This window comes from Oncorhynchus keta, unplaced genomic scaffold (assembly GCF_023373465.1).
Source record: "Oncorhynchus keta strain PuntledgeMale-10-30-2019 unplaced genomic scaffold, Oket_V2 Un_contig_27744_pilon_pilon, whole genome shotgun sequence".
Taxonomy (NCBI): Eukaryota; Metazoa; Chordata; class Actinopteri; order Salmoniformes; family Salmonidae; genus Oncorhynchus; species Oncorhynchus keta.
Window position 1 is genome coordinate 683 of NW_026285681.1, and position 9,999 is coordinate 10,681.

General features: G+C 39.7%; 1 long non-coding RNA gene across 1 annotated transcript; it reads right to left on the bottom strand.

The window, feature by feature from the left end:
* Nucleotides 1–1,527: 1,527 nt before the first annotated feature.
* On the bottom strand, nucleotides 1,528–9,196 carry LOC127922936 (uncharacterized). Its single transcript, XR_008112897.1, has 2 exons — nucleotides 8,892–9,196; nucleotides 1,528–1,887 (listed from the first exon to the last, which is right to left on the bottom strand). It is a non-coding gene; the product is annotated as an uncharacterized LOC127922936 (long non-coding RNA).
* Nucleotides 9,197–9,999: the final 803 nt, after the last annotated feature.

The following is a 9,999-nucleotide window of genomic DNA, read 5'->3' on the forward strand; positions in this document are numbered from 1 at the left end:
CTGCTCAGCCATCCTGTGTTCATCAGACCAGTCAATTTTGCATTTTTGAGCATGTCAAATTTCATATGGTAAATGCACATTGAAACATATTGCAAATGCGCGCGCACTTGCAATATGATTCTATAGTGAAAAACATCACCTAATGGACATGATGAAATCAACACAGCAGTGATGGAAATGTACAACTATCACTGCTCGGCCATCCTGTGTCCATCAGACCAGTCAATTTTGCATTTTTGAGCATGTCAAATTTCATATGGTAAATGCACATTGAAACATATTGCAAATGCGCGCGCACTTGCAATATGATTCTATAGTGTAAAAACATCACCTAATGGACATGATGAAATCAACACAACGAGTGATGGAAATGTACAACTATCACTGCTCGGCCATCCTGTGTCCATCAGACCAGTCAATTTTGCATTTTGAGCATTTCAAATTTCATATGGTAAATGCACATTGAAACATATTGCAAATGCGCGTGCACTTGCAATATGATTCTATAGTGAAAAAACATCACCTAATGGACATGATGAAATCAACACAACGAGTGATGGAAATGTACAACTATCACTGCTCGGCCATCCTGTGTTCCCATAGCGGGCATTAATATCAGAATGACCGGTAAATGCATTCACAACCATATTTTCATTTTTGGGTTACCAGGTGCCTATTTTCAATCACCAGTTGCACAACATGCGTATCCATCAGAATATTTTAAACAGTCCATAAAGCACTCAGGACTGCCCCCATAGATAGAGAGGGCCGTACAAATGGGTACTCCCATAGCGGGCATGGATAATAGGAGTCCCGGTAAATGCATTTACAACCATATTTTAATTTTTGGGTTACCAGTTGCACAACAATGCACGTGCATTTGCAATATGATTCTATAGTGAAAAACATCACCTAATGGACATGATGAAATCAACACAACAAGTGATGGAAATGTACAACTATCACTGCTCGGCCATCCTGTGTTCATCAGACCAGTCAATTTCACATTCCTGCAGGATTTTTATAGCATGACAAATTCGTGATGGTACCTGCCCATTGAACCATATTGCAAATGCACAGTGACTTTGCAAAAGTGAGAAAACATAAACAAATGGACATGATGAAATCAACACAACAGGTGATGGAAATGTACAACTATCACTGCTCAGCCATCCTGTGTTCATCAGACCAGTCAATTTTGCATTTTTGAGCATGTCAAATTTCATATGGTAAATGCACATTGAAACATATTGCAAATGCGCGTGCACTTGCAATATGATTCTATAGTGAAAAACATCACCTAATGGACATGATGAAATCAACACAACGAGTGATGGAAATGTACAACTATCACTGCTCGGCCATCCTGTGTCCATCAGACCAGTCAATTTTGCATTTTTGAGCATGTCAAATTTCATATGGTAAATGCACATTGAAACATATTGCAAATGCGCGCGCACTTGCAATATGATTCTATAGTGTAAAAACATCACCTAATGGACATGATGAAATCAACACAACGAGTGATGAAATGTACAACTATCACTGCCCGGCCATCCTGTGTTCCCATAGCGAGCATTAATATCAGAATGACCGGTAAATGCATTTACAACCATATTTTTTATTTTTGGGTTACCAGTTGCACAACAATGCACGTGCATTTGCAATATGATTCTATAGTGAAAAAACATCACCTAATGGACATGATGAAATCAACACAACGAGTGATGGAAATGTACAACTATCACTGCTCGGCCATCCTGTGTCCATCAGACCAGTCAATTTTGCATTTTTGAGCATGTCAAATTTCATATGGTAAATGCACATTGAAACATATTGCAAATGCGCGCGCACTTGCAATATGATTCTATAGTGTAAAAACATCACCTAATGGACATGATGAAATCAACACAACGAGTGATGGAAAGGAACAACTATCACTGCCAGGCCATCCTGTGTTCCCATCAGACCAGTCAATTTTGCATTAATATCAGAATGATATGGTAAATGCATTTACAAGCATATTTTTTGGGGTTACCAGGTGCAATATTTTCAATCACCAGTTGCAAAACAAATATCCATCAGAATATTTTAAATTGGACATAAAGCACTCAGGACAGGACTCCATAGAATGAGGGCCATAGTAGGGTACTCCCATAGCGGGCATGGACAATAGCATGTCCCGGTAAATGCATTTACAACCATATTTTTATTTTTGGGTTACCAGTTGCACAACAATGCACGTGCATTTGCAATATGATTCTATAGTGAAAAAAACATCACCTAATGGACATGATGAAATCAACACAACGAGTGATGGAAAGGAACAACTATCACTGCCAGGCCATCCTGTGTTCATCAGGCCAGTCAATTTCACATTCCTGCAGGATTTTTATAGCATGACAAATTCGTGATGGTACCTGCCCATTGAACCATATTGCAAATGCACAGTGACTTTGCAAAAGTGAGAAAACATAAACAAATGGACATGATGAAATCAACACAACGAGTGATGGAAAGGTACAACTCTCACTGCTCGGCCATCCTGTGTTCATCAGACCAGTCAATTTTGCATTTTTGAGCAAGGTCAAATTTCATATGGTAAATGCACATTGAAACATATTGCAAATGCACGTGCACTTGCAATATGATTATATAGTGAAAAAACATCACAAAATGGACATGATGAAGTCAACACAACGAGTGATGGAAAGGAACAACTATCACTGCCCGGCCATCCCGAGTTCATCAGGCCAGTCAATTTTGCATTTCTGCAGGATTTTTGAGCATGTCAAATTTCTTACGTCATTTGGCCCACAAAAAAAAATCCTTATGCACAATTTAAAAAAATATATAAAAAAATATGATAATAAAATTGGACAAAAGTATATTCATACAGTTCTTACACATGTGTAATTGACAAAAAAATTGAAAGAATTTCAAAAAACGGTCCAGAAAGCACTTTTAAGGGTGTGTGAAGTTTTTTACAAAATTTTGACATTTTTGACTTTTTGACTTTTGACTTCCTATGAAATCATATTGGAATTGGACAAAACATATTCCTTATGCGCATGTAAAAAAAAAAAAAAATTATGATAATAAAATTGGACAAAAGTATATTCATACAGTTCTTACACATGTGTAATTGACAAAAAATCGAAAGAATTTCGAAAAACGGTCCAGAAAGCACTTTTTTATGGGTGTGTGAAGTTTTTTACAAAATTTTGACATTTTTGACTTTTGACTTTTGACTTCCTATGAAATCATATTGGAATTGGACAAAACATATTCCTTATGCGCATATAAAAAAAATAAAAAAATTATGATAATAAAATTGGACAAAAGTATATTCATACAGTTCTTACACATGTGTAATTGACAAAAAAATCGAAAGAATTTCGAAAAACGGTCCAGAAAGCACTTTTTTAAGGGGTGATAAGTTTTTGAAAAAATTTCATTTTTTCAAAATTTTACTTTTGGACATTAATTTGGGTTACATATCCAATATGAAAAACCCCGGTGGAGCGCATTTGCCCCCTGTTGAATTTTTAAAGTGTTACAACTGGCAATTGCCATATGGCATTTGCAATACACTTTGGATGAATCAACGCCGAATTGGGTGGTATTGGCCAATGTGTATATGGTTTGTCCGATGCCAATGACTTGCCATTCATTTTTGTCCAATACAGGGGGGTATTCCCTTACAGGCCAATAGTTATCAGTATGGTGAACTGGACTAACAGGCCAGTAGTTATCAGTGTGGTGAACTGGACTAACAGGCCAGTAGTAATCTAAATGGTGAACTGGACTAACAGGCCAATAGTTATCAGTATGGTGAACTGGACTAACAGGCCAGTAGTTATCAGTATGGTGAACTGGACTAACAGGCCAATAGTTATCAGTATGGACTAACAGGCCAATAGTTATCAGTATGGATTAACAGGCCAGTAGTTATCAGTATGGTGTATGGACTAACAGGCCAGTAGTTATCAGTATGGTGAGTTGACTAACAGGCCAATAGTTAACAGTATGGACTAACAGGCCAGTAGTTATCAGTATGGTGAACTGGACTAACAGGCCAATAGTTATCAGTATGGACTAACAGGCCGGTAGTTATCTGGTATGGTGAACTGGACTAACAGGCCAATAGTTATCAGTATGGTGAACTGGACTAACAGGCCAATAGTTATCAGTATGGACTAACAGGCCGGTAGTTATCAGTATGGTGAACTGGACTAACAGGCCGGTAGTTATCAGTATGGTGAACTGGACTAACAAACCAATAGTTATCAGTATGGTGAGTTGGACTAACATACCAATAGTTATCGGTATGGACTAACAGGCCAATAGTTATCAGTATGGTGAGTTGGACTAACAGGCCAATAGTTATCAGTATGGACTAAGAGGCCAATAGTTATCAGTGTGGACTAACAGGCCAATAGTTATCAGTATGGACTAACAGGCCAATAGTTATCAGTATGGTGAGTTGGACTAACAGGTCAATAGTCATCAGTATGGACTAACAGGCCAATAGTCATCAGTATGGACTAACAGACCAATAGTTATCAGTATGGTGAGTTGGACTAACAGGCCAATAGTTATCAGTATGGACTAACAGGCCAGTAGTTATCAGTATGGTGAGCTGGACTAACAGGCCAATAGTTATCAGTATGGTGAGCTGGACTAACAGGCCAGTAGTTATCAGTATGGACTAACAGGCCAATAGTTATCAGTATGGACTAACAGGCCAATAGTTATCAGTATGGACTAACAGGCCAGTAGTTATCAGTATGGACTAACAGGCCAATAGTTATCAGTATGGACTAACAGGCCAGTAGTTATCAGTATGGTGAGTTGGACTAACAGGCCAATAGTTATCAGTATGGTGAGTTGGACTAACAGGCCAATAGTTATCAGTATGGACTAACAGGCCAGTAGTTATCAGTATGGTGAACTGGACTAACAGGCCAGTAGTTATCAGTATGGTGAGTTGGACTAACAGGCCAATAGTTATCAGTATGGTGAACTGGACTAACAGGCCAGTAGTTATCAGTGTGGTGAACTGGACTAACAGGCCAGTAGTTATCAGTATGGTGAACTGGACTAACAGGCCAATAGTTATCAGTATGGTGAACTGGACTAACAGGCCAGTAGTTATCAGTATGGTGAACTGGACTAACAGGCCAGTAGTTATCAGTATGGTGAGTTGGACTAACATACCTTAAGGGAAGAATTCGGCAGTACCTGTATGGTTAGTGAGAAAGTCCATATTGCAAATGTACGGTCCCTTACTAGACGTCCGAAATCGTTTGTAAAATTCGCGGACGGCGTCGGGCCGAGCGGCAGGGCCGGACCTACCAGGAAGTCATCAAATGAACGTTGTCGGACATTCGGTTTCCGTTTTACAAAAATAATAAGATTTATGTCATTTTTCCCATGTCCCGGAAATTCCCACAAGAGGGCATAAGCAATCATATGGCTATTGCTACAAAACATCACGATTCACGACGGGGCCTTATCTGAAAACCCGAAAACTCGGTGAGCGTAGGGCGGCATAATGGGCAGTTGGCCCCGAACAAGATGGCGTCTAGGCCTCAACGGTTTTTGAGTTATGGCCATTTATCTGGGATTAAGGTCCAAAATGAAAATAGAGAAATTATTTTTCCACTTCACGTCAAAGTCAAGGAGCCTCCGGTGTCAATAAAAAAGAACCAGCCATTTATCTATCGTCATTTAAGAGAAATCGTCCCATACGACACCTTGGTGATGTTCACGGATAGGTGTTTTTTTTCAACGGTTACAGATCCAGTTGCAGGTTGTTCTTACCGAATCTTTTTAAAGTGTGCTGCGGAGCTCTGGAGATTTCTGTGATTTTCTATGATTTTCTGAAATAACACACACTCACTAAACCCTCCGTAAATAACTCAGTTCTTAACGTAAAGACTTAAAACTCGGGATTCTGTAAAGGCATACCCCAATCATGATATGAGTTTATTTATAGCTTCCTGTGCCAACCGGAAGTGCCTTTAATGGTGTCACAGTGGCAGTTTCCATGGGTTAAAAAGGTCAGATCTTTTCAAAACTTCATATGTGTGACTAGGTAACCCTCGTGAACTGTAAATCAGTCATTTCTCCCAACAGATGTCAAAGAAAATCTCTCACACGCACACACAGCAAGGATGGAGTGAAAAGTGCGGTTCTCAAAGACACAGAGAGCAGGCAATGGCATAAACATAATCTCTAGGCCGTGCCGAGTTCAACGAGATATCCCGCTTGACCGTAGCTCGCTCGGTGTAAGCGCAGCGACCATTAGAAAATTAGGCCCAAAATGAAGCCTGCCCCACAACGTCATTTGCTTTTGGGTGACAGTGAGAGAACCGTTAGGGTGAGAAGCACAATTCGACCTCAGGTACGTTCCTAAGGTCCTTCCGATCCGTGCAAGCCTAACGTTGACCGTGTGGCATTAACCCTTAATAGTTAAAAGAAGGTGTTTACTTCAAATAGTTTGCATTGACTTCTCTCCCCATAGGAATACATTGCCTTTACCCCTAAATTCAACCTGAAGTCTATATGGGTTATGAATGCCGTATGAACCTGTCTTTGGTAACAGTCCATCAGGCCAGTATGAGGTCTACCTGTGTTGATTCTAAGCTTCCTGGACCAACCGGAAGTGGTTAAAATCACCCTAAAAGTGTTTTTCCATTACCTGCCTGCAGTTTGATAGACATAGTGCATTCAACCCTGTGTAAATCAGTCAATTCTTAACGTAAGGACTTAAAACACAGGATTCTGTAAAAGCATAGCCCAGTGAGGATATATGTTGACTTATAGCTTCCTGTGCCAACCGGAAGTGCCTTAATTGGTGTCTCAGGGGCTGTTTGAGGGGTTAAAAAAGTCAGATCTGTCCAAAACTTCATATGTGTGATTAGGCAACCCCATGAACTGTAAATCAGTCATTTTTCCCATAAAATTTCAAAGGAAAACTAAATCACAGACACACAACTTGGAAGGAGGACGTATTGGGGTTTGTAGAGACAGACAGTGCCTCCAATAGTTAGCTTTGTTCGAGCTAAAAAATAACCGTCAGACCTAGAGTTCGAAACTTTAGAAACCTGTTCTAGACCTCGGGTCGATAGTGCGTGGTGAGTTAGGTGGCTCTAGAAGGTTCTCGGACCGAGAAATAGCCTCGTACATTTGCAATGACTTCAATTCATTTTGACCATTACGAAAGTGGCGACATTTAGAAAAGTCTCAGAGACACAAGACTAGGTGCATTGGAACCGGCTCGGCCCATAGAGACGGACCCCAACGTTCGGTCCGATAGCTCATTCAAGGACCCCATAGCAAGGCATGGAAAAAGTGGATTTTCAGCACCAATTAGGGTTTTACTCGGGCACCGAAGGACCTATCGAGCCGAAACTCGGGATTCGGGGTCGCCTCACATAGGCCTTCACATAATGTCTGACCTGGACCCGCAGCTAGAACGTAACTATGTGTTTTACGTTTTTATTATGTTTAAACTAAAGGCGCTGTGAATTATGGGCCTGCTCTGACATATATGATAGTTGGCTTCTAAATGAGTTGGAAAAAGTGGGTTTGGTGTCAATTGGTATCAGTTTGGTGTCAAAATGACATCTAATTGACTGATGGACACTGACTTGCTAGTTGACTTTTTGTACATTAGCAATATGTTTAAACGGAGAGGGACCATCACCAAAAGTGACATTCTGAAATCAACCCTAACGAGCCATGGAGATGAACCAGAATCACTGCTCAGCTATCCCGAGTTCATCGGGCCAGTCAATTTCACATTCTGCAGATTTTTATAGCATGACAAATTCGTGATGGTGCCTGCCCATTGAACCATATTGCAAATGCACAGTAAGACTTTGCAAAAGTGAGAAAACATAAACAAAATGGACATGATGAAATCAACACAAAGAGTGATGGAAAGGTACAACTATCACTGCTCGGCCATCCTGTGTCCCATCAGACCAGTCAATTTTGCATTTTGAGCATGTCAAATTTCATATGGTAATGCACGATTGAAACATATTGTAAAATGCGTCGCGCACTTGCAATATGATTCTATAGTGTAAAAACATCACTAATGGACATGATGAAATCAACACAACAGTGATGGAAATGTACAACTATCACTGCCCGGCCATCCTGTGTTCCCATAGCGAGCATTAATATCAGAATGACCGGTAAAATGCATTTACAACCATATTTTTATTTTTGGGTTACCAGTTGCACAACAATGCACGTGCATTTGCAATATGATTCTATAGTGAAAAAACATCACCTAATGGACATGATGAAATCAACACAACGAGTGATGAAATGTACAACTATCACTGCTCGGGCCATCCTGTGTCCATCAGACCAGTCAATTTTGCATTTTGAGCATGTCAAATTTCATATGGTAAATGCACATTGAAACATATTGCAAATGCGCGCGCACTTGCAATATGATTCTATAGTGTAAAAACATCACCTAATGGACATGATGAAATCAACACAACGAGTGATGGAAATGTACAACTATCACTGCCCGCCATCCTGTGTTCCCATAGCATGAGCATTAATATCAGAATGACCGGTAAATGCATTTACAACCATATTTTTATTTTTGTTACCAGTTGCACAACAATGCACGTGCATTTGCAATATGATTCTATAGTGAAAAACATCACCTAATGGACATGATGAAATCAAACACAACGAGTGATGGAAATGTACAAACTATCACTGCTCGGCCATCCTGTGTCCATCAGACCAGTCAATTTTGCATTTTGAGCATGTCAAATTTCATATGGTAAATGCACATTGAAACATATTGCAAATGCGCGCACTTGCAATATGATTCTATAGTGTAAAAACATCACCTAATGGACATGATGAAATCAACACAACGAGTGATGGAAATGTACAACTATCACTGCCCGGCCATCCTGTGTTCCCATAGCGAGCATTAATATCAGAATGACCGGGTAAATGCATTTACAACCATATTTTTATTTTTGGGTTACCAGTTGCACAACAATGCACGTGCATTTGCAATATGATTCTATAGTGAAAAAACATCACCTAATGGACATGATGAAATCAACACAACGAGTGATGGAAATGTACAACTATCACTGCTCGGCCATCCTGTGTCCATCAGACCAGTCAATTTTGCATTTTTGAGCATGTCAAATTTCATATGGTAAATGCACACAAACATATTGCAAATGCGCGCGCACTTGCAATATGATTCTATAGTGTAAAAACATCACCTAATGGACATGATGAAATCAACACAAACGAGTGATGGAAATGTACAACTATCACTGCCCGGCCATCCTGTGTTCCCATAGCGAGCATTAATATCAGAATGACCGGTAAATGCATTTACAATAACCATATTTATTTTTGGTTACCAGTTGCACAACAATGCACGTGCATTTGCAATATGATTCTATAGTGAAAAACATCACCTAATGGACATGATGAAATCAACACAACGAGTACAGAAATGTAAACTATCACTGCTCGGCCATCCTGTGTCCATCAGACCAGTCAATTTTGTATTTTGAGCATGTCAAATTTTCATATGGTAAATGCACATTTGAAACATATTGCAAAATGCGCGCGCACTTGCAATATGATTCTATAGTGTAAAAACATCACCTAATGGACATGATGAAATCAACACAACGAGTGATGGAAATGTACAACTATCACTGCCCGGCCATCCTGTGTTCCCATAGCGAGCATTAATATCAGAATGACCGGTAAAATGCATTTACAACCATATTTTTATTTTTGTTACTAGTTGCACAACAATGCACGTGCATTTGCAATATGATTCTATAGTGAAAAACATCACCTAATGGACATGATGAAATCAACACAACGAGTGATGGAAATGTACAACTATCACTGCTCGGCCATCCCTGTGTCCATCAGACCAGTCAATTTTGCATTTTTGAGCATGTCAAATTTCATATG